This window comes from Balaenoptera acutorostrata, chromosome 7 (genome assembly GCF_949987535.1).
Source record: "Balaenoptera acutorostrata chromosome 7, mBalAcu1.1, whole genome shotgun sequence".
NCBI lineage: Eukaryota > Metazoa > Chordata > Mammalia > Artiodactyla > Balaenopteridae > Balaenoptera > Balaenoptera acutorostrata.
The window spans coordinates 35,567,818-35,590,580 of record NC_080070.1 but is presented as its reverse complement, the minus strand read 5'-3'; positions in this window follow the sequence as shown (position 1 = coordinate 35,590,580).

The window sequence follows — 22,763 nt, the reverse complement described above, 5'->3', positions numbered from 1 at the left end:
AAACCACCATTCATTGAACTGTTTTTGAATTTGTTCCTTTCATCCAGTTAGTATCTGTTTATTTTCTTCATAGGATTTATGAAATACAGAGTAATTTTATTTTTTTTACTTGTTTAATGTCTCTCTCCCCTCTCCCACTTCTAAATTTTAAGAAGGTAGGTAGGTTGGCAGATTCAAACTATTGTACAGGGGATGGATAAATGACGAAGTCCTACTCTATAGTGCAGGGAACTATATTCAGTATCCTGTGATAAACCATAAGGAAAAGAATATGAAAATGAATGTGTATATGTGTGTGTATATAAATATAAATATATGTATATATATATGACTGAATCACTGCTGTACAGTAGAAATTAACACAACATTGTAAATCAACTATAGTTCAATAAAATAAATTTAAAAAAAGAAAGGTAGGGATCTTACATGTCCTCATGACTGCTCTAATACCTCACAGAATGCTTGATCCATAGTGGATGGTCAATAACACCTTGTAGAATAAATTAATAAATGTGCCAAGTGTTTTCTATGCATTATCTCAACTAATTTTCACAAGTCCATTTTATTTTTGTAGTTTTACAGATGTGGAAACTGAGCCTTAGATGGGTTAAGCTTGTTGGAGACATAATTCAAACACAGGTCTGTCTGACTCTAGTGCCCAATTTCACAATGTTGTCAATTCAGAGTTCATACTAGGTTTCTCTTGCTGGAAGGTGGTCTTTTTTTTTTTTTTTTTTTTTTTTCCTGGGCTGTGTTGCGTCTTTGTTGCTGCGCACGCAGGCTTTCTCTAGTTGCGGCAAGCAGGGGCTACCCTTCGTTGAGGTGCGTGGGCTTCTCATTGCGGTGGCTTCTCTTGCTGCCGAGCACGGGCTCTAGGTGCGCGGGCTTCAGTAGCTGTGGCACGTGGGCTCAGTAGTTGTGGCTCATGGGCTCTAGAGCACAGGCTCAGTAGGTGCGGCTCACAGGCTTTGTTGCTCCACGGCATGTGGGATCTTCCCGGACCAGGGATCGAACCCGTGTCCCCTGAATTAGCAGGCGGATTTTTAACTACTGCACCACCAGGGAAGCCCTGGAAGGTGGTCTTGAATGAATGATGCCAGGAATGTACAATCAGAGAGATAGAGATGTATATAAAGAAATCATAGAAAACTGACCACAAATTGCTACAATAGAAGTACAAATATCAATCTATGAATAGGAGGTTAATTTTAATTAAAAGATGGGAATCTAGGTAAGATTTCTGGAAAAGCCTGATTGATTTCACATATTTTATATAGTTTTTCCTTTTGGTTCTTTTAAAATAATTTCTATATACTGCAGAGCTTCTTTATATATTTAATTCATTGTAGACATAGTTTTTATGTTATTGAACAGTACTATGACTACTGATTTCAAATCCTATCTGCTAATTCCCATATATGAGTTATCTCAGATTCAGTCTTCGTGGAATATCTTTTCTTTTGAGGATGGGTCCTATTTTCCTGTTCTTCCTATTTTTGGATTATATCCTGGATACTATAACATTATGTTTTGGAGACTCTGGATTTGATTATACTCCCCTGAAGAGTATTGACATATTTTTATCTGCTTTTGCAGACAATTAACTTGGTTGCACTGAACAGAAATGGGACCAGGGAAGGAATGCAAGAGTGGACTTTTATACCAAAGGAACTGTGTGTACAGTGGTAGTGAGAATAAAAGCATGTTTTGAGTTTGCAGCACTGTGAGTAGGTTAGTGTAGGTGTTTGGTTATTTATGTGGCTATATGGGAGAATGTGAGTATTGGGTCAGTTAGAAAAGGAAGGCTGAAAAACCACACTTTAGAATGCCAAGAGTGTTCAGACTCTAATCTTCTGCTAGTGGGAAGCCATGGAAGGGTTTTGGGCAAAATAGAAAGATGATCACATGTCTTGGATAATTAATACAGAGGATGGTTCTAGTGGACAGGATGAAAATGATGGTATTGACTGTCATCAATGAACCCTTCCAGGAGGTCATTGCAGTGATCCAGAGAAAAAGCCAAAATGGAGGCAGTTGCAGCATAAATCCATCTCAATTGAGCTAACAAAGTTCAGAATATTTTTCCATACATATCCTGTAGAATAGTTTAGAAGACATCTAAAATAAAATCTTGTGAACATGGGACACTAATTGTTAGAATATTATGATTGACACTAAATTGGTTATAAAATAATTTGTGATTTCAACTTGTAACTGAAAATCACTAGACTCCTTTGCAAATTTAAACATTAAGTGTACTTAGTTGTTGTCAATTAATTAACATTAGACTGAGGGCAGCCAGGGTGGGATGGGGTGGGGTGGTGAGAGCGGAAGAAACGTGACATTTACAAATTGCTTACTACATGCCAGGCACATTATTGACTTCAGTGCCTCTTGGAACTCCTGAGAAATAGTGATTTATATTTCCATTTTAAAGATGTGGAAACTGAGAGACACAGAAATTAAAAGTAACTTCTCCAAGGTCACACAGTTACTAAGTAGACAATGTATTAAGTCCAGGTCTATCTGATTCTAATGTTTATTCTATTTTAAACTTGGCTCTACTTTTAAAAGTGATAGTGAATGTAGCAGACAAGCTATAACTCTATTTTTAGAAGCAACTTCCATATCTCCTCTTTTTCAGTCTCCTCTGATAAATTATACAGATATTTCAACAATAGGTATCAATTCCTTGGAAGTGCAACAGAAAGAGATGGTTCTTAGGAAACAGCTGTTCACTTTTTCTCCCCCGTAGAAGAAAATTGGTAGAATAAATTCTTAATGGACTAAAGTGCTAAGGGACAAACATCTTGGTTAATGGTAAAAATTCATGACATAAAGTAAGTAATCTTTATTCAGGTAACCGAATTGATCTGATTCTTTTCATGAGTTGACAGGGATAACTATGGCTCCCCTGGAGAAAAAACAGCAATTTTTTCAGATGAGTGTTTTTAGGGTTGTATTTCCATAAGGAGAAAGCATAAAGTTACAAATCATTTAGTCCCTCCTAAAGCCTTCAGACACTACATGTACCTAAATGATCCTTGAAGACAAACCCCAAATACAACCTTATGCCTCCTTGTCATGACTTCAATATTTGACTGCTCACCCTTTTTCCAGCTGACACTTTCATAGACCACTGGTTGTATTTAAGGTGGGTAGTAGGCAAGAGAAATAGATAGCCCACTGATTTTTCTACAACAGAAGATATGGGGATCATAGGGAAGAAACATCACCTGTGTCTTATTAAAGAACTGACTGAATCTAGGGGATGGTGGATTTGGTATAATTAAAGACTTTACTTCTCAAGTTTTGGTCTTGCTCCAAATTATTTTTCCAATGAAAACTAAAACTGGAAACACTGGCCATTTTCTTATGGAGAGTCACTACAATTAACTGCATTAGTTGGGAAAGGAATCACATAAACTAATTCAGATTTTAGTTAGTTATTCCTGGTAGCAAACACAATCCATGAGAAAAATAGTCTCAGGAGAATTAGTCTGGGATGGAGGTGGAGAGGTAGCATAGGTGATTATAAAACAGTACACTGGGGCACACTGGGGGCTTCCCTGGTGGCGCAGTGGTTAAGAATCTGCCTGCCAAGGCAGGGGACACGGGTTCGAGCCCTGGTCTGGGAAGATCCCACATGCCGCGGAGCAACTAAGCCCGTGAGCCACAACTACTGAGCCTGCGCGTCTGGAGCCTGTGCTCTGCAACAAGAGAGCCCGCGATAGTGAGAGGCCCACGCACCGCGATGAAGAGTGGCCCCCACTTGCCGCAACTAGAGAAAGCCCTTGCACAGAAACGAAGACCCAACACAGCCATAAATAAAAATAAATAAAATAAATTTAAAAAACAGCACACTGAATAGAGCTAGTTGAGAAAATATTTGTGAGGAGGGCTTTGATGTAGGCCCTGGACACCTGAGAAGAGAGAATCATTGAAATTAGAAAGATTGGTCAAAAACTGAGCACACCCTCTAGCTGATGGCTGATTTCTATCTTTATCCTCACATGCCCTTGCTTATCAATAAGCATTTCCACGGGCAATTTTGTTTTAGAAACTAAGCTCTGCAGCTCAACTAGAGACTGCGCTCAAAATCTTAAAAAAAAAATACTGGAGATTTCACACTTCCTATTATAGATATGCTGTCTTCACAGTTTTAGAAAAGTCCCTCTAGGCACCTGGGAGTAAGACCCTGTCAACGTTCCAGTTTCAACAAAACTGGATAGATAAATTAAATAAATTTGTGAAGGTTGTTCTCCAAGTTTATGGAAAATTATACTCTATATCGAGTCAAACATGGCGAGTTTTTTGTTTTTTTTAAGTTGGCCTTTTATTTGAGGAAAAGCTAGTAAATTTTTACTTGTAGCCATTTTGGGGGCTTATATTTTAAAGAAATAAATACACAGTTCGGCATCCTATATTCAGAAAGAAATATTTGGGGACATTATAATACTAACTTCATCCTGAAACGATGACTTTCTCCTTCTGGCTTAACCATGTGCTTAATAATTGGATCAAGAAATGCAAACATCTCGAGCCGTGCTCCAGTGAGATAACCCCTCTGCGCTATAATTCAACCCCACAACTACTAACCACCTCCACAATGACTTCACCAACTTCATCAGCCCCCAGCCCATACCTCGACCATGAGAGAGTCAGAAAATACATTAATCAATTTAAGGATCATAAGAATACTTTACTGTCCACTCGTCATGGATGAGGAAACTAACACTCAGGCAAATTAGATGAACTCTCCAAAGTCACACAACAGGAGGAAGATGTACGTATGCAACCAGACGTAGGTCTACCTTCAGAATCCCTACTCTTTCTACCATGCACCGCTCCCCTACGTGTAGGTAAACAGATCCCCTGAAAAGTGGAATAAGCATATCTTTCATTTATATCATCAGTATGTATAGACGATAAATAGGTAGATAGACAAACTTTATATAATTCATATTTATGTATATATATTATATATATATAATTTATATATAAAGAGTCTTCCTAATTTTTAGACTCAGTGTCAACTGAGACCACTCAGACTGATTGGTTACTAGCGCATTGAAGGATTCCAGAGAAGAGAAGGTGAGACATGTCAAGCTCGCATCATTTCCAGGATGATTTTGTCAAAAGGCGCCCATATTCCTTTCACAGCAAGATCACATCAATCAATGTGAACCAATTCCTGTGAGGATTTCATAAAAGAAATTAAAACAAATGTCTTTTTCCTATAATGCAAATGAAGTCTAGTTTTCTAGAAACAGTGTTTACTGACAGTTTAATGTAGGTTTTTTGGGTTTTTTTTTTTCTGAAACTGGAAGTTGGATGTAATCAATATCTGTGATCTCTTCTTATTCTCTAAGAACACTCCTTACATTGGAACTCATGTATCTGGCAATTAAAGAAAACTGGTTAGTGAAGTAGCTTTTTCCAAAGGAAGGAAGGGAGTGCATTTAGACTCTAGCAGGCACTGAGTTTCTATGGATTCTATAAAACTTATGATGATATTTACTAAACAGTCTATAATGAAAGATAAAAAATCTTTACCAAATGAAATATGACTTTATTATATGAAATGCATAGTCACGAGCCAATATATTCCTTCCAAAACTTTATGAAATGATGACTAAAAACATTATCAAATAGTAGAGTAAAAGTTTGAAAACTCTAGTTGCAAGACTAGAAGAAACTTTAGGCAGACCTCCAATACATAAAACAGACACAAGTGAAGCCTCTGTGGTTAAAATGTGAAATGCTGAACACCTCTATAGGACCTTAGGCCAGTCTAAGACATCGATGGAAAATCTTGAGATAGAACGTATGAAGAATTTTTGAACAAATACCAAGTAAGTCTTTTTAATGATAGCAAGGAGATAAAATTATTTTTAAAAAGACAGAGAAAAAAGGTCAAGTTAGAAATAAAATTTACCTGGCAGTAGATTAAAACTTATTTTTAATTATTTAAATTTTCCAACAGCAGTTTAACATAATTTTTTAATGTATGCCTGGGCAATAACTACAGATTTAATCTAGTTAGGCTGCCCTTAGCACTACACTTAAATCTGCCCATGACAATAGATAATATTCATATGTAAAGAGAATCTGTGCAATGCATTTGGTATTCAACCAACTGGAAAAGGGCCTTGATTTAAAAACTAGAAAGCCAAGTGTGTTCTCTATCAAAATTACAAACTACTGTTCTGATATATTATTGGGTCATTTCACCAGCACTGGACCACAGATATAAGCTTTATCAAAAAATGGTTGCATGCTTTAAATGTCCATTAATGTATGTTTAATTATAATGGAATGTCTATAAAAGTCCGTGTGACATCTACATGAAGATCAAAACAATTAATTATAATCAGCATTAACTAAATGGATACAGAATAAATTAGAAAGAAAGGGATGTTCAAACGAAAAAAAATACATGTAGAAAGCTTGAATATGAGTGATAATAATGGGTTTATCTTTAAAGGAAATAAAACAATTCTGATTTTATATACATTTGATTTATGAATAACTCTTTTAAAAGTGTACTTTTTTAAATCAGTTGCCAAAAATTCCAACTCACTGAAGTACATGGAAAGAGAATACACATTCATTTATTCATTAACTCAGCAAATATTTATTCGATATTTGTTAGGTACTGGACAGTATAATAGTAAAATATTACTAGTTACAAGTTGCTCAGAGACAGTTCAGAGAGGTACATAGATTTTGTAATTGTAACTCAGTGTAATGGGAACTATTATTATAATAGTTATGTAGAAAAGAAGAGAGTAGTTAGTTCTATAGGGCAGGAGGTAGATTAGAGAAATTGTGAGGAATATATTTAGAAACATTCTTCAAAGACAGAAAATCCTTAAAGCTCATACATCAGTTGCATATATAATTGTGGGGCTCAGAAGAAAAGGGCAGAATCAGAATTTTTGCATTACTTACATTATGTCCATGCTTTGAAATGTTTGATTCGTATAAATATATATATCTGTTAGACTGTAGTATTTCAAATGAGTAAATTATGCCACTATAGAGAAAGTTGAAAGAAGCACCTGTGGCAAGTTTCATAGGTATAGCAGAGAACTTCAAATGTGGCAATCAAAAGTTTGAGATGATATGAGACTTCCCTGGTTGTGCAGTGGTTAAGACTTCGTGCACCCAACGCAGGGGGCCTGGGTTCGATCTGCTGGTCAGGGAACTAGATCCTGCATGCTGCAACTAAGAGCCCACATGCCACAACTAAAAGAGCCTGCATGCTGCAACTAAAGAACCTGCGTGCCATAACTAAAGAACCTGCATGCTGTAACTAAAGAACCTGCACGCCACCACTACAGATCCGCACGCTACAATGAAGATCCTGCATGCTGAACACGACCCAGAGCAGCCAAAACAAAAAACAAAAAAAACCATGTTTGAGATGATATATGCCAGTGCTCATGGGCATGGACAAATGAGCCTTTAGCTAAGTGTTCACATACAAACCAACCTAACATGTCTGAAAATAAAAATATATCAAATCAAAGATCAGCCATTTACCTCCTCTACATTCATTCACATATCCATTCCTTTATTTTCATTGCTTAGGTACTATTTCAGGTCCTGGAAAAATAGCAACACATAGGACAGAGAAAGTCCCAGGCCTCACGGAGCTTACAGTGATCAAGATTCACCATAAACACATGTACAAATAACTTCAATTCAGATAGTAACAAACACAATGAAGAAAAAGAAAGCAGCAGAAAGAAACAGAGTGTGAAGAGTGGTATTTTGAAAAGGGTGTTCAAGGAAGAATTCTTTGTTGAAGGGAAGGAAGGAGGGAGTCACGAAAAATATGGGAGAAAATATTCAAGGATCAGCAAGTTCAAAGACCTTGAGGCAAGGAGCTTTCCTCATTGAAGGAAGTAGATGTAGCCTTGACCAGAGCAGAGGGAAGGAAGGAGAAATGATGGGGTACGAAATTGGAGAATATGCCGGGGGGAGGGGGCAGTGGAGAGGTTTAGTGGGGGCAGAGAGCAGGATGGGTTTTATTCTAGTCTAAGGATCATCTGGATCCACTGGAGGGTTGTGAGTAGAGAGTGAAACTGCCTGATTTCTGTTTTGAAAGAATTAACTCTGGCTGCCATGCAGAACTATGACTGTAGTGTTACCAGGAGCCAGTTTGGGAGCAGCAAGACCATTAGAAACTACAACAGTGGTCCAGGTGACAGACAGTTAAGGCCGGGCCAGGATGGTAGCCCGGAGTTGATGGGCAACAATCAGATTTAGAAACATGTTGCAAGAAGAGCATTGAGACTTGCTGATGCCTTGGAAGGTATCAGCCCCTATAAGCTATTGATCAAAAAGAACTTCTGAGAACATTTATGTCAAATAACATTTGACTGTTAAAAAATTGACAATATTTTTAAGTTCTTTTGTCTGATTTTACCAAAATATTCTGATGAGCCAACATATTTAAACAGGTTCTTGAATCTGTATATGTTCTTAACGTAGAATGATGCCTTCTTAACGTATGCGTTTGGCTGCTATGTTATGAGTGTGGTTATATTTAAATAAAATATAATTTTTCAAGGAATCTCCACAGAGAACATGGAAGGCAAGATATAATGCTGATATCTATCTCTGATCCTTGCCTTATTTTCATCATGTTTCTAAATATGTGAAAAAGATGTATGATAATATCTATGGAGTTTGGTAGGGAACTGTGATACCAAATATAGATGCAAGCCTAACAAACATTTTAGTCTTTAAAGAGCAACATGCAGGTGTATTTGTAAAATACTATGCAACATGATGGATGACTGAGAAAAGGATTTTTGTACATCCACAAACTAAATTTTATTAGACTCGTTCATTTTCAGAATGAAGAAATGTTTTGTGCATTTAAATATATATATATATATGTATGTATATAAAACATTCATTTGAAGGCCAGTGAGTTCCTTTCTGTAGCTTAGACCAGATGAGTCTTACGGAAAAAAGTTTTAAACTCATGAAAATTGGAGTTTACTCAGGAAATACCGTTAGCGTTATAATGAAAGTGCCATGCATACTCCTTCTGAAATTTAACACATGGAGTGAACCTTCCCACATCTGTGGCAAATGCAGACTTTGCTGCCTTAAGGGCTTGGCATTTCCAGATAAAAAAGAATCAATGTCATTATACAGTATCTCTCTAGAGCATCGTAATTATTCTGCATGCATACAATATTTATTTAAAACTTAAAATTAAACTTCAAGAGGTGGTCATTTGAAAGCTGGCAGTGAGTGAACGGATCCTGTATTCATGAAAAAGAGAATATTTCTTCTAAAAGTTGAGAAATAGATCAAAACGGTCTTTCCAGTAACTGGCACTTTAGTCATATGGATGCTTTTTATGTGTCAGATTTATTAATCAGGAAGGTCCATGGGAATGAGAGGAGGAAATCTTGAGGATGTGACTGTCGGTTTTTGATATGTCAGGTATAATTTTGTAGCTGTGATTTTTGGATTGCAGTACACACACAGCATTGTACTGATGTTTGTGTATCTCTTTATACTCATCATTTGTGATGACTGCAAAAGAAGATAAGGCGGAGATGTTTTGATACAGGATTGAAACTTGAAACTACAGTCCTTCAATTTGAACGGTATTCCTGTTTCATCTTTCTTTTCATGTTACCTTTTTAACTTTTGCCACTGATGTAAAAGGAAAAAAAAAAAAGAAAATTTGAAAAGATGCCAGGTGTTGGTTCTTATCTGGGTGAAGGATCACAGAAGTAGAGGATAAAATATAGTTTGTAGTTTGTCACAGTGGCAGACTTATGAAGATCAAACACTTGTCAACAACACCTGTTTGTCCTCCTACGGCCATCATAGAATTATTAAGACGGTGACACCTCTTCATAGTTGGTACATTTTGCCAAGATTGTAGTGTATAATGTTCCAATTAGTTTAACAGGGTGTATTCTACTGGGATGAATACAGTCTTCCTTAATTGCTTTTGGCTGCTTCCTGAAATAAAAGATTCTCTTCGTGGTACAAACACATCGGTCACTGTGAAATTCAGAATGGTATGCTCCCTTTTAAGTCATCAAAAAAAAACACAGAAACAGGTATTTCCAAAAGCTGAGGCAAAGCAGTTTATTTTTACAATGTTTGAACTGAGAATGCAACAAAACTGTGAAGTAAAAGAACTGAGCGAAACTTTTTTTCTTTTTGGTTATTACTTTATTCCACTTGCCAAATAACCAGTTTGATGTTTTTCTCTGTTGGTTTTTGTGAATAGACCAGCTGCTTGTGTGTACTTAGATTTTGTACTGTATCATACAATTCTTGGTGAAAATTCTCATTTTTGACCAAGTTGAGTGACTGTTTACTCGTTTTTGTTTTTTTTTTGCTTCGACTCCTGCAGACATCAAGTCCATACTGAATGCCTACCAGCCTTGGTCCATATTCAACTCAGACTATTTCTGGGAAGTTTATCTTCATGAGGTCGAGAGCCAACAGTGCCTTTCAGAGTTTGCAGTGACTGGTGCTTTGCAGCATTTCTTGAAGCTCCTTTCAGCTTAGTATCTTTTAGCCATAATTGCCCTCAGTAGCTACATGAGGTCCTAAAGAGCCTGGGAGAAATTTAGAGTCACCATGTGGGCAAAAAGGAACAGGAATCAAAGAGGCGGAAGAAAATTTGAAGACGAAAGTCTTGGGTAGAGATGTGAAGCCATAAAACATACAGACATAAAGTTTTAGATGAACAATATACCCCTCTAATACCTTCAGGGATTTTATATGGTTTTAATTTTTTAACTGAGATATGTATTTCTATATATGCCAGACAAAATCACTTGAGGAAACCAAGTTAAACATATAAAATTCTGTGCATATAAACTAATAAGATGACATCATATTTATAAAGAGCACTTTACAAATTGTCACCTAATCTATGTACCTATTGTAACTGCAAGTAAGTCTGAATTTGTCCAGGAGGTTCTACTTAATGTCCAGTTCCCAGAAACTTCAAAAAAAATTTTTTAATTAAAAAATAACACACTGACCAGTCAAAAGATAAAGGTAACTACTTAACCTAACCAGTTAGTTTGACTGAATTGGAAAGAACTCTGTGTAATCCTCTAAACCTACTTATTCCTATAAGTACTATATTTATGATTTTAATTGTGTTCAACTTTCTGAAAATAATACATGCATGTAGTGCTCAAAGGCTTACAACACACAATCCAACAGTCCTTACTATAACACCTAATTATTCTGCTCTGTAAAGACAAGCACTTTCAATACCTTTAAGGTGCTTCTGAAACTCACATATATTATATATATCCTACATATATATTAGATATATATGTACCAGAATTCCCAAGTTCATATCTATCTCCATATATAATATATATCCATTTCTTATTTTAATAATTGTAGAAATAGTATACTGACTTTTAGTTTTGGAAGTATAGAATTTACCTCTCTCTTACGATCTCTCCCAATCTCTTGATATAGTTAAATTATAATTTTCTGGTTAAGGTAACAATCAGTGTTAACACAACTATTGTTACACAAATATTTTCCACTTTGGGGCCAAAAAATGACTTTTGATTACACTTCTCCTCTAATAAAGCTTCTTGTTTTTCCTGGCATCATTATGGCCAGGAATTATTGCATCATTATTTCCTTGCTTCTTTTTCTATAACTATTTTTCATTTATATTTGGTATGAAGTAGTTTTTAAAATAAATTTATTAAAATAAGTACTCCCAAAATATGTCAAAGCCCTATTAATATTTTTTCTAAGTGTTGAAACACACTAAAACACTAAGCAGTCCTACCCCACCTCCACCCCCCCACCAGCCCTCCGCCTCTCACTCTAACCTACATTCTTTCTAGGTGGTACATAGCTGACATATTGGTCTCTACCTCTGCTGGTTTCCTGTACTTGAACCCTTGATTCCTGGATCTTCTTGTTTTTTTTCTCCTGTATTTATAAGCATATCTTCTAGCACTTTCCTAAGAAAGAGTGCATAGGAAACACATTTATTTATTTTAGATATTGACTATCTGTGGATGTCTACCTTCACATATGATTGATAACTTTGAAACCACTTCATAATGAAATTTTGTAGGCATCGAGCCACAATCTTCTGGAGATCAGGGTCGCTCTTAAGAATTTCAATACAATGTCTTGCTCTTAAGCATTTCTCCATGACTTGCTTCTATTCTCTAAGAAGTTCTGAGGATCTTTTCTTATTCCTGTTTTTCTGAAAGTTCCTAACAATCTGCTTTCGTGAAGATCTTTGTCTACTCTGCTTGGTCCCTAGTTGGCCCTTTCCATTTGGAGACATATGATCTTCAGTTCTGTGGAATGCTTCTCAATTGATTTTGTCACCTCTATTTTCTTTAGGAAATTATGAAACTTTGTAAGATGTTTCAATCTGGACTTTCACCAACACTTTATTTCTGTATTTTGTATCTCTTAAATTTATTCTCTATTTTTTCCTCTCCTATAGGATTTTTCTTATTTTTCCACTCTGGGCATTTCCTTGACACTATCTTCCATACCTTCTGAAAATATTTTCCAGTAATCATATTTTAAATTCTAATAGTCCTTGTTCTTTGATTATTCCTTTTCTTAATAACACCCTGTTTCTTCTAGGTGTGATATCTTCTCTCATCAATCAGGATAATAATAATAGTTTATATAAATTTTTAAAAGTTTTCTTTGGTGCTTTTTATTGTCTCCATTTTCTCCCAGTTTACTCTCCTTATTTGTGTCACTCTATATTTTGTACTGGAGACTCCTCAAGTACTTGGTGTTCCTTGGCTGTTCATTCAAACTAAAGAAGTACATTTACAAATTGAAAAAGAAAAACTGGATGACATCTCTTAGTGTATGGGAAAGATTTTCAACATGGATATTTATGTGAGAAGATCTTTAAATGTCAGAGTCTATGGGTCTTTTTACTGGAGTTGTTTATTTTCTCCAGAGAAGACTCCTCTATATCTCCTGCGGGTGGGTGTGTGGGTGTAAGATTGGCTGCAGGCATGACACTCTGGGGGTCCCAGGGGAGGGAGCTGGGGTGGTTTACCATGTATCATGTGACCCCCCTGCATTATCTCTACCCTCCAAAATGCCTGATGTCCTGGACTCTCACATTTCTGGTGCTTTTTTTTTCCCCCAGAGACTAAAGCTCTGGTCTTTGAGGGGAAGGGCAGTAGGGAGAGGTAGTTGCAGGTATGCCACATGTATCCCCTTGTTCTCTAAACAGTGAAGCAAGCCCACTTCTCATATTCCCTTGCCTGATATTAGGCTTCAAAAGCTTTGGTAGGCACTTCATTATGTAAAAGGTTTTAGTTGTCTCAAAAGTTATTCTTCTTTTTTCATAAGATAATTGGAATTGCATTTCAAGGTAAAACTTTATTGAAAGCTTTATGGCTGACCAGGTGCATTAAACTAAATACTTTTCCTTCACCTACTAATTTTGTAATTTTTTTAAAGAAAGGAGGACTTTAGTTTTTTGAGTGACTTTTTCTCCCTATAATATCCCATGCTGGTTATTGCTCTTGTTTCTATTACCCCATATTGGCTGTAGGGGATTTTTTTCCACCCCAGGGGCCTCACAATAGACTTGCCAAATTGTAATTATCACGGCAAATCTTTTTGTTCTGACAAATAAAACCCACATGTTTTATTTTATCCCATTTTCTGGAGCTACATAGTTGAGTCTAAGTTTTCAAAAGTAATCACCAGTCTTTTTGAATCTTGGGAGTGTATTTCTTTAGACCTTGTAATGTGCATAGTGTAAAACCATTTAAAGGTATGTTAATTTTTTTCTTAGAAATACTGTTTCAAATAATCATGCAGAGGAAAAAAAAAGTGAAAATGACTACTTATGTCAACTGAGGACCTCAATGAAAGTTGTTAAAGGGTTGAGAAATAGAAGCTATAAAGGAAAGTTTAAGCAAAGTAACAGGATTATTAGCCAAGAGAAAGGTCTAACAGTACCCACAGTTCAAGAACCGTATAGAAAAATAATGACCCGCTGTTCTCTAGATCTAGAGAAGACGTAAGAAAAGGAATTAATCTAGATGTGAAATGTGAAAATTATGAAACTTTCTAAGATGCTCCAATCGTGACTTACACCAACACTGATAAAAAAGAATGAACATACAGGTGAAGGCAAACTAGATACTTAGGTTAAGAAGACATGAGTCTCAACCATCCCTACAACTAAATCATTGCTTGGGACTGAGGATTTCCCCCCCGCAAAGACATAAAGACTTTCATTTATTCAGAAGTATCAAATTCAGAATAAAGTATAGAAGGGGCCAATTAATTCAACTGGTTTGATAAAAGTATTTAATTAATATTCATCTCCAAGAAAAAAAACCTAGGGAAACAAATAAACAAGATGTGTGTGTGGGGGGGTGGGGAGTTTGTGGGAGTGTGTGTTTGTGTTGTGTCCATCGTGTGAAGGACCTGTCTGAAGGCAGGACATAGATTGTGTAGGTTCCAAGACCCCCATCGCTACATGTCTCTTGTCTTCTGGAGATTACCTGTTTAACCTAGTGACCTCTGTAGGGAACCATTGGCTTTCAGTCCAGCTCCCATGCATGCCGCAGGGCCCCTTCGGTATCCCTTTTTCCACATACACAGAGCTCTTTGGCTCCACCAGGATAACTGTATACCAGAGCAAAGGCTGACTTGGTTTTCTTAGTGCCCCTCATGCATTTTTTATTCCTGAAATATAATTCTAAAGTTGTAGAGTTTTTCACTTAGTTTTCCCATATATTGCATGTATGTAATTCACCCATTTAAAGAATACAGTTCAGTGGTTTTTAGTATGTCCACAGAATTATACAACCACCGCCGTAACCTACTTTTAGAAGATTCTATTATTCCAAAAAGAAACCCAATAACTCCCTTCTTTTGTAAGGATTCTAAAGAAGGAGTTTTCATGAAGTCCTTTAATTTCATCACAAATTATTGTGTTTTTACAGAGGTTCCTATTTTAAAAAACGAGCACTGTCTTTCAAGTTGGCAACATGATCTTGGCGAGAAATATAATTAATATAAATATCTGAATTTATACCTTTGGTAGTTCTACATCTATCACAAATTAGGACCAAAACTAATTCTACTGCAACAGATTAGATAGGGAGTTGTTACATGAAGATGAGACTGTGATTTCTAAGCATTTGCCTATTTAAATATAATTAGATTAATATTAAATGGAGTCAAAGCACATTCAAAAAGAGTTTCAGAGAAGACAATGGATGACCTGTTCTGCTTTTTTTCTCCAAGCCGAGTTGTAAAGTAAGAGAAAGGTTCTTTTGGCTCTCTTCTCTCACACTCTGTTAGTTAAGATACAGCTGCTATAACAAACACATCCAGAAACCCAGTGGCTGAGAGGGACCAGTCCTGAGAGGGGTGGGCAGTCCAAAGAGGTTCTACACTTCTATTTCTACGTTAAGAAGTCATCCAGGACCCAGGTGTCTTCCATCATGGTGCTCCACCATCGCCCGGGGGATTCATCAAAGCTGGCTCTTATGGACTGACTTGTACCCCTCCCCAAACTCCTATGTTGAAGTTCTAACACCTAATGTGACTATATTTGGAGATATGGCCTATAAGAAGGTAGTAAAGGTTAAATGAAATGGGGCCTTAATCCCATAGGACTAGTGTCCTTATAAAAAGAGGAAGAGACACCAGAGATCTCTCTCTCTCTCTCTCTCTCTGTGCACACAGGAAGGGCCATGTGAGGACACGGTGAGACGGCAGCTATCTACAAACGAGAAAGAGAGCCCTCACCAGAAACCAAGCCTGACGGCACCTTGATCTTGGACTTCTAGCTTCCCGAACTGTGAGAAAATATATTTCTGTTGTTTGAGGCATCCAGCCTGTCGATTAGCAGATTAATACCCTAGATTACCAGTACCATATCCTTGTTCTTGCACACAGGAAGGAGAAAAGAGACACAGTGGAGAATAAGAAGCCTCCTTTAAGGGGTATGGTATAGAAACTGCAAATATTATCTCTGTTCACTTCCCATTGGCCAGAATTTAGACACATGGGCACACTTAACTATAAGGAAGGTGAGAAACTATCTAGTGGGTTGACACACTCCCTGCTAAAACTCTCTGTGTGTGTGTAACTAAAAGGCAGAAGGGGAAATGGGTACTGGGCACTTAGTAGTCTCTATAACAAATGTTCTTCCTCCAAGCTTTAGCATCTCTTTCTAGGTAGATATTGATTACTCAACAGCTTCCCAACAAATGACTGTAGATTTGGCCTGTTGACAGCACCCCATGCCCTCAACTTTGACATTTGATTGAGCTTTTCAAAAATTTTGTTTGCAATCCTGTTTCTTTTCTCAGCTCTGTGTTCTTAGAGAGTTCTGATCTTACTTATTTATACTAAAATATTTATGGGTGATAAGTGTGTGGTACTGGGTGATGGCACTTAGAGATTTGCAAGCCTGTAATCATGGGATAGTTTGTGTCTCTGCATGCAGAATAAGCTCCTGTCTCTAGCAGGTTGTGCCGTTGAGAGGTGAAAGGGGGAAGAGAACTTAGAGCATTACAATGAACACATATCCTTTCTCTACCCATGTCTATATGCCTTCCCTTTAAAGGTTACTTTCTATGTACTGTCAGTGACTGGACCAAGGTCCAGGGGAACCACGTTTGAACAGCTGATTCACTTGCAACATTGCCCTGATCTCAGATACTGTCAGACTGTGTTGGCTCCCTGCCGGTCTGTCCATGCTTTGTGATTCTTTTATAATCATTGTACTCTCAGTGGCCGAGTGAAAACATCTAGCACATAGCAGATGTGAATGAGGAGAGGACCTTCAGAACTGATCATCTTTAATTAAAAGCGTAACACTCCCTCAGGTTCACATCTGAAGACCACGTAACACACAGTCTTTTGATAATGAAATTCAGCTGGTACTTTCTTTCTATAACGGGCCTTCTTGGATAGAAGCTAAATGGATTCAAGTTGTACCAAATTGGAACATGTACCAGGAGGTATTATCATGAAGCTTTAAATATACAATTCAGCTTCTGCATTTCTACTAGGAGAGCCAAAATTAATTTAATTTTATGAAGGTCAGGGGGCAATTGCAGTGGATGTATGTGAGGGGGCTCGGAATGGGGTTCAGCTTCCCTGTCATCAGATATGTAATCAGTGATGATGCTCAAGCTTCCTCAACCAGGGGGATGAGGAGCAGGAGGTGATTCCACGAGCAGGAATTGGTGAGAACACAGAACTCCTGGGCTGGACCTGATCTCCTGAGAGCTTATCACTCTGACAACAATAGCTTAGTCTCGGGCTAAGCAAACCTTTTCTGTAGATGCCAATATCTTACTATTCTGTAAATAGTAAATATTTTAGCCTTTGTAGGCCCTAAGGTCACTTTTACAACAACTCAGCTCTGCCTTTGTAGTGAGAAAACAGTCATAGACAAAATGTGAATGAGTGTGGACGTGTGCCAATAAAACTTTATTTATACACACGGAAATTTGAACTTCCTGCACTTTTTTTTTTTCCTGCACTTTTAGTATGCCATGAAATATTATTCTTCCTTTGATTTTTTGTTTTCAACCGTTTACAAGTATAAAAACTATCTTTGCTCCCAGGGCAAAGCCAACCCTTAGCCTGGTTTGGTCTTCATTCAATGAGTAATTATTGAATGACTCCATGTGCCAAGCACTGTTCTCAGTGATAGGAACACTGCAGTGAACAAACAGACAAAACTCCCTGTGCCCACAGAGCTTACATTCTACATCCAGCCACTGACATTGCTTATCATCCAGAAAAGAGTCCCTATAACGACACTGGGTGTTAACGCATGACCCTGTTACAAGACTTCATGTTCATATACTTGTTAAGTAAATGCAGGTAGCATTCTGCAAGTTCAGTCTCAAGCATGCTCATTGTACATACCTTTATTATATGCCTTTTGTATTATATTCTATCTCATTTATTCCTCATCCTTAGCACAGGACCTGGCACAGAAGAGGCATTCAATTCTACATTTAATTGAAGCTAAGATGCTATTCGTATTATTTTATGGAAAAAAATCCATTATTTTAAGTAAGAAAGTTGTCAGTTAACTCTAGGATGGCATCATTGTGAGAGGCACCCACATTTCAGAGATGTTAAAATGTGAAAAAAGAAATGTGAGACAGACTCTGTGAAATAGGGTAAATGTTTCCTAAATAAATTGTGTCCATATCCCCATTCATTCTGAAAACTTACAATACTAATTTATAATGAGGCACAGGAAGAGCCAAAATCATATCTGAGGGCTGTGTGAAAAACGTCACGTGAGGCTGACCACCCTGCATTCTGGTGACTCTACAGCCTTTGTGTGCTGGAGATGTTTCCTCCCTCCTCAAAGGCCTTGCTTGCTTTCCTGAAGGTTCCAGGGCTGCCTCACAGACAGCCTTGCCTCCTTCTTGCCAGTCTGGTGGTGAGTGGTGCAGAAACGTTTTAATTAATGGTGAACTTCTCAAAGTTGAAGTGCAAACAATTATAGCTCAATTTTACATTCGGCCTCATTTTCGTCATTTTCATTCTCTCCTCCCTTCCCATTAGATGACTCCGTTTCACAGTCTGTAAAGCTGCCTAATGGCTCTGCTTGCGAAGAAAGGGCATTGTTTCTCTCTCTCTCCCTCTCCCTCTCACTCTCTCTCTCTCTCTCTCTCTCTCTCTCTCTCTCTCTCTCTCTCTCTCTCTCTCAATTAAAAGCTGCAGAGAGACAAAGACAGAGCTCTCCTGCTAAACATCTCCAATGAAGTCCTTCCAAAAGGTAGATGCCTCACTCTTCTCTAGCTGGAAAATGATTTCTTTTTTTCCAGAAAGGTTCACGTCTTCCCCATAACAACTGTTTGCACACAAGACTCCGAGAAAGTTCATAGCACACATCACAAGTACATGTGATATGTAAGTGAAGTGATCTGTAGCACTGCTAATTAGACCTAAATTCTTGATTTACTATTTATAAAACAAAATTGATTATTACTTCATCAACAACATTTAAAGCATCATTAAGAGAGGTCTGCTCCAGCAGCCTCAGGTTAAATTTTTTAACAAGCACTTTAGTTGCTAATCTGTGTTATTGCCAACATATGTAAACTTCCTAATGCTAATTGCATTCAGCTGTGAATCAAACAATGTCTAATTCTCTTCAGGATTAATTATGCACATGTGCCGCCTGCATTCCTAAACATGGTTCTCATAAATAATAAGAGATATATCTAAGCAGATGGGATTTTTCCAACTAAATGATCTGTTTATCATGAATAAAACAAATGACACATACTAGACTTCAAATGCAGAGTCACTGCAACTTTAAATATTTTTAGCATTAATAATTATCCCAACAATTGTTTGTGTGAATACATTTTTGAACCATCCAGCAGCAAACAATGTTTGCTCACATGCTGTGTTTATATCTTACAACATTTAAAAATATTTTGAACGGAGAACCGGGAACAGTGTAGTTTATTTTATGCACTGACTGGGTGAAGATAATTGTACACTGTAAAGATTCAAATTCTACCTTCCCCAGGGAGTTCTGTTTAAATGGAGTTGGTAATTAAACTGATAAAATGTTACACAGTTGTCTCACTTTCTAGAAAAGAACATGTTGGTGGGCATCTTTCTTAGCATTACAAGGCTAGAATCATTTCAATAGTTTCATTCAGTTCTTTGTTCCTGCAACAAAAATAATTTTGAAAGAAAGTGTACTTCTGTAAAGAAAAAAAAAAGAAGAAAGAGACACAGGAAAATGTGTAGAATTGTGTTCTAATCTGTCCTATTTCTACAGGGTTTTTTGTTCACTTATATATAGTGTACCCATAGTATCTGCATATTATTACGAACCAAAGTTGAATTGGAATGCATATTAATATGAACCAAAGTTGAATGGGCATTCCAGAGAAGATTAGAATATTTTTCTTTAAGGAGGGAAATCCATAACAGCTTCTTCTAAGAAAGGTTGAAAACTTCATACCAATCCCACTGCTTTCTCCCCTCTTCTCATATGCTTTCTATCTCATAGTGACCAAAATGTATCTCTTATCCATGACCATTTTTACTGGATTTTGCTAGGTAGCTAAGCTAGTTGATAAATTATTTAAACTATGGCTCTAAAGCTAATGTAAGTGTATGTAAACTCAGAATACAAGAAGACCTGAGTTTGAATCCTGTCTCTACTACTTGACAGCAGTATGAACGTACAAGTTATTTAACCTCATTATGAAATTTCTTTTCTTCACCTCTAACACAGAGATAACTCCACCTCCTTTCCAGGCTGTCGTGAGGCTCTGTAGAGATCTTCACAGTTCCTAGGCCTAGTTGGTCGAAGGTGCTCAGCTAACGTTAACTCTTTCCATTTCTTCTTTTCCTTCCCCAACATACTATTTACCTCTTAGCATTCACATGCTGAGCCTTAACCAAAAGAGGATCTATGGAACTTTCAGTGGGAGACAGAATGAGCAGGAGGAGGGTTTTCTGGTCCCTCCCAACCTCACCATAATCCATTGTTTCCTACTAGTCTTTTACAAAGCCTCCCTTGTCCTAAACTATACAATTCTTCCTTAGCTTAATCACAGTATATGCACTGTTTAAAAGCACAAACTTCGGGGCTTCCCTGGTAGCGCAGTGATTGAGAATCTGCCTGCCAATGCAGGGAACACGGGTTCGAGCCCTGGTCTGGGAAGATCCCACATGCCGCGGAGCAACTGGGCCCGTGGGCCACAACTACTGAGCCTGCGCGTCTGGAGCCTGTGCTCCGCAACAAGAGAGGCTGCGATAGTGAGAGGCCCGCGCACCGCAATGAAGAGTGGCCCCCACTTGCCGCAACTAGAGAAAGCCCCCGCACAGAAACGAAGACCCAACACAGCCGTAAATAAATAAATAATTTTTTTTAAAAAAAGCACAAACTTTGTGATTATATTAGTGAAATAATATAACCACACCATGGTTTTCACAGGAATACTTAACAACATGACCTAGGTGATATGGTAATAAATTAAAACATTGGATCAAATACTAATTTCAGCTGGCAAACCTGATAACTTAGGTTCTTTGACCTTGTGGCAGTGACTATCTTGAACTCTTACAATCATACATTCTTGGCTAAGCAAAATTTGGCTAACCGAATTCCTTACGGTTTCAAGAAGACCTCCCTGGATTCTGAAGAAGCCGCATCTCGTGTTGCTGCTTAGGAGGCGGTGGTGTGAATGTAGTTAATGGCAGAAACAGAATGTAAAGCAAAGTGTTCTTTGGCACGAACCACTTTGTCGCAAACCTTTCACTAGGAAACATTCTCACCGCTCCACATCCCTTGCACTGCACTGGGACTCCTACTTCTCACCTCCATCCTCCTGGAGATGGGCAATTTTTCCGCCCTCATTCAAAATGTGACTCATCTAGATTAACTGGCAACTGACTATTCAGATTCTTCAAGTATCTATGTATATTTTTTCTCCTTTAATCAATTTTCTAGACTGAGACTTCACTCAGATATCCACTAGAAAATCAAAGCTAAAAACAAGGCAAAAATGAAACAAAGCAAAACAAACAAAAATCTGGATTTAGTCCTGCCCGTATCTTCCTTTACCTGCTGATACTTTCAGTACAATTATCATTTATATTTTTAAAAGTAATGTAGGCATTTATGACATTGAGACATTTTAAAAAGTGCAATTACATTCAATAGCTGCATTTCCCGAGCCAGGAAAGTAAAAAGTTTTCCATCAGGTTAAAACTAAAATAGTTATTGAACTTCACCCTGCCTCAGTCTCCTCATCTGTAAAGTGGAGACAAAATTAGCAAATATCTTATAAGATGATTTGAAGGATTAAATAAAATAGCAATTGTAAAATGCTTAGAACAGTGCCTGGCAACAAGTGCTTAGTAATTGTTTTCTTCTGTTATTATAATTAATAACTTACAAATTCAAGCAACCCAAACTCTGCCACACATTTTTGACCTTAATATGACTTTCTTACTAATCATGGATTTGAGTTAACAACCTAAGAAGTAAGTAATGCATATGGATTTTAAAAAATCTCGCTGTCCTTAAAATTGAAAAGCATCCAAAAATACAAAAGAAAGTAAAGGAATAAAACACTGGATTAATGAAGGAAATGGTGCTATTGGAGACTTTAGTGGCTGCACAATATATCTGCCCCAGGCATTGAGCCTGAGGGTGTTTTTATGTTTTCTTCCTTCACTTTTCTCTGGGCTTATGCCCACTTGTAAATGCAAGCACAGTCCATTCTCCTCCCCATTAGTGTCTTTCCAGACTTGATAAGGATAGTCATGCTGTTCCCTAGAGTTTAATAATTGCCAAAAGATGCATTAACTGATAACATTGATTGTGAAGTACTTTAAGTCACTAAATTCTCTCTCTTTTTTTTTAAACAATTAATTTCATATTCTTCCAAAAACAATTTTAACTGCTTGGCACAAAACACATGGTACTTAATATTTTACTGACATTTAAACAAGTCTAAATTTGCTAGTTTCATTAAATACATTTACACTAAAAATCATTTAATTTCTAAAACGTATGTTTGGCAACGAACATGCTATCTTATGTAATATAAAGGGTACATGGGTAGTAGGCTGTGGTCCAAACATATTAGATATCTTGCTAATGGATGCTACAGAAACTTCCCCTCTTTGTATCAAAATTTTAAGTCTGGGGATTTGAAAGTAAAAGTGAACTTAGATGAGTAAACAAACTAATTTCT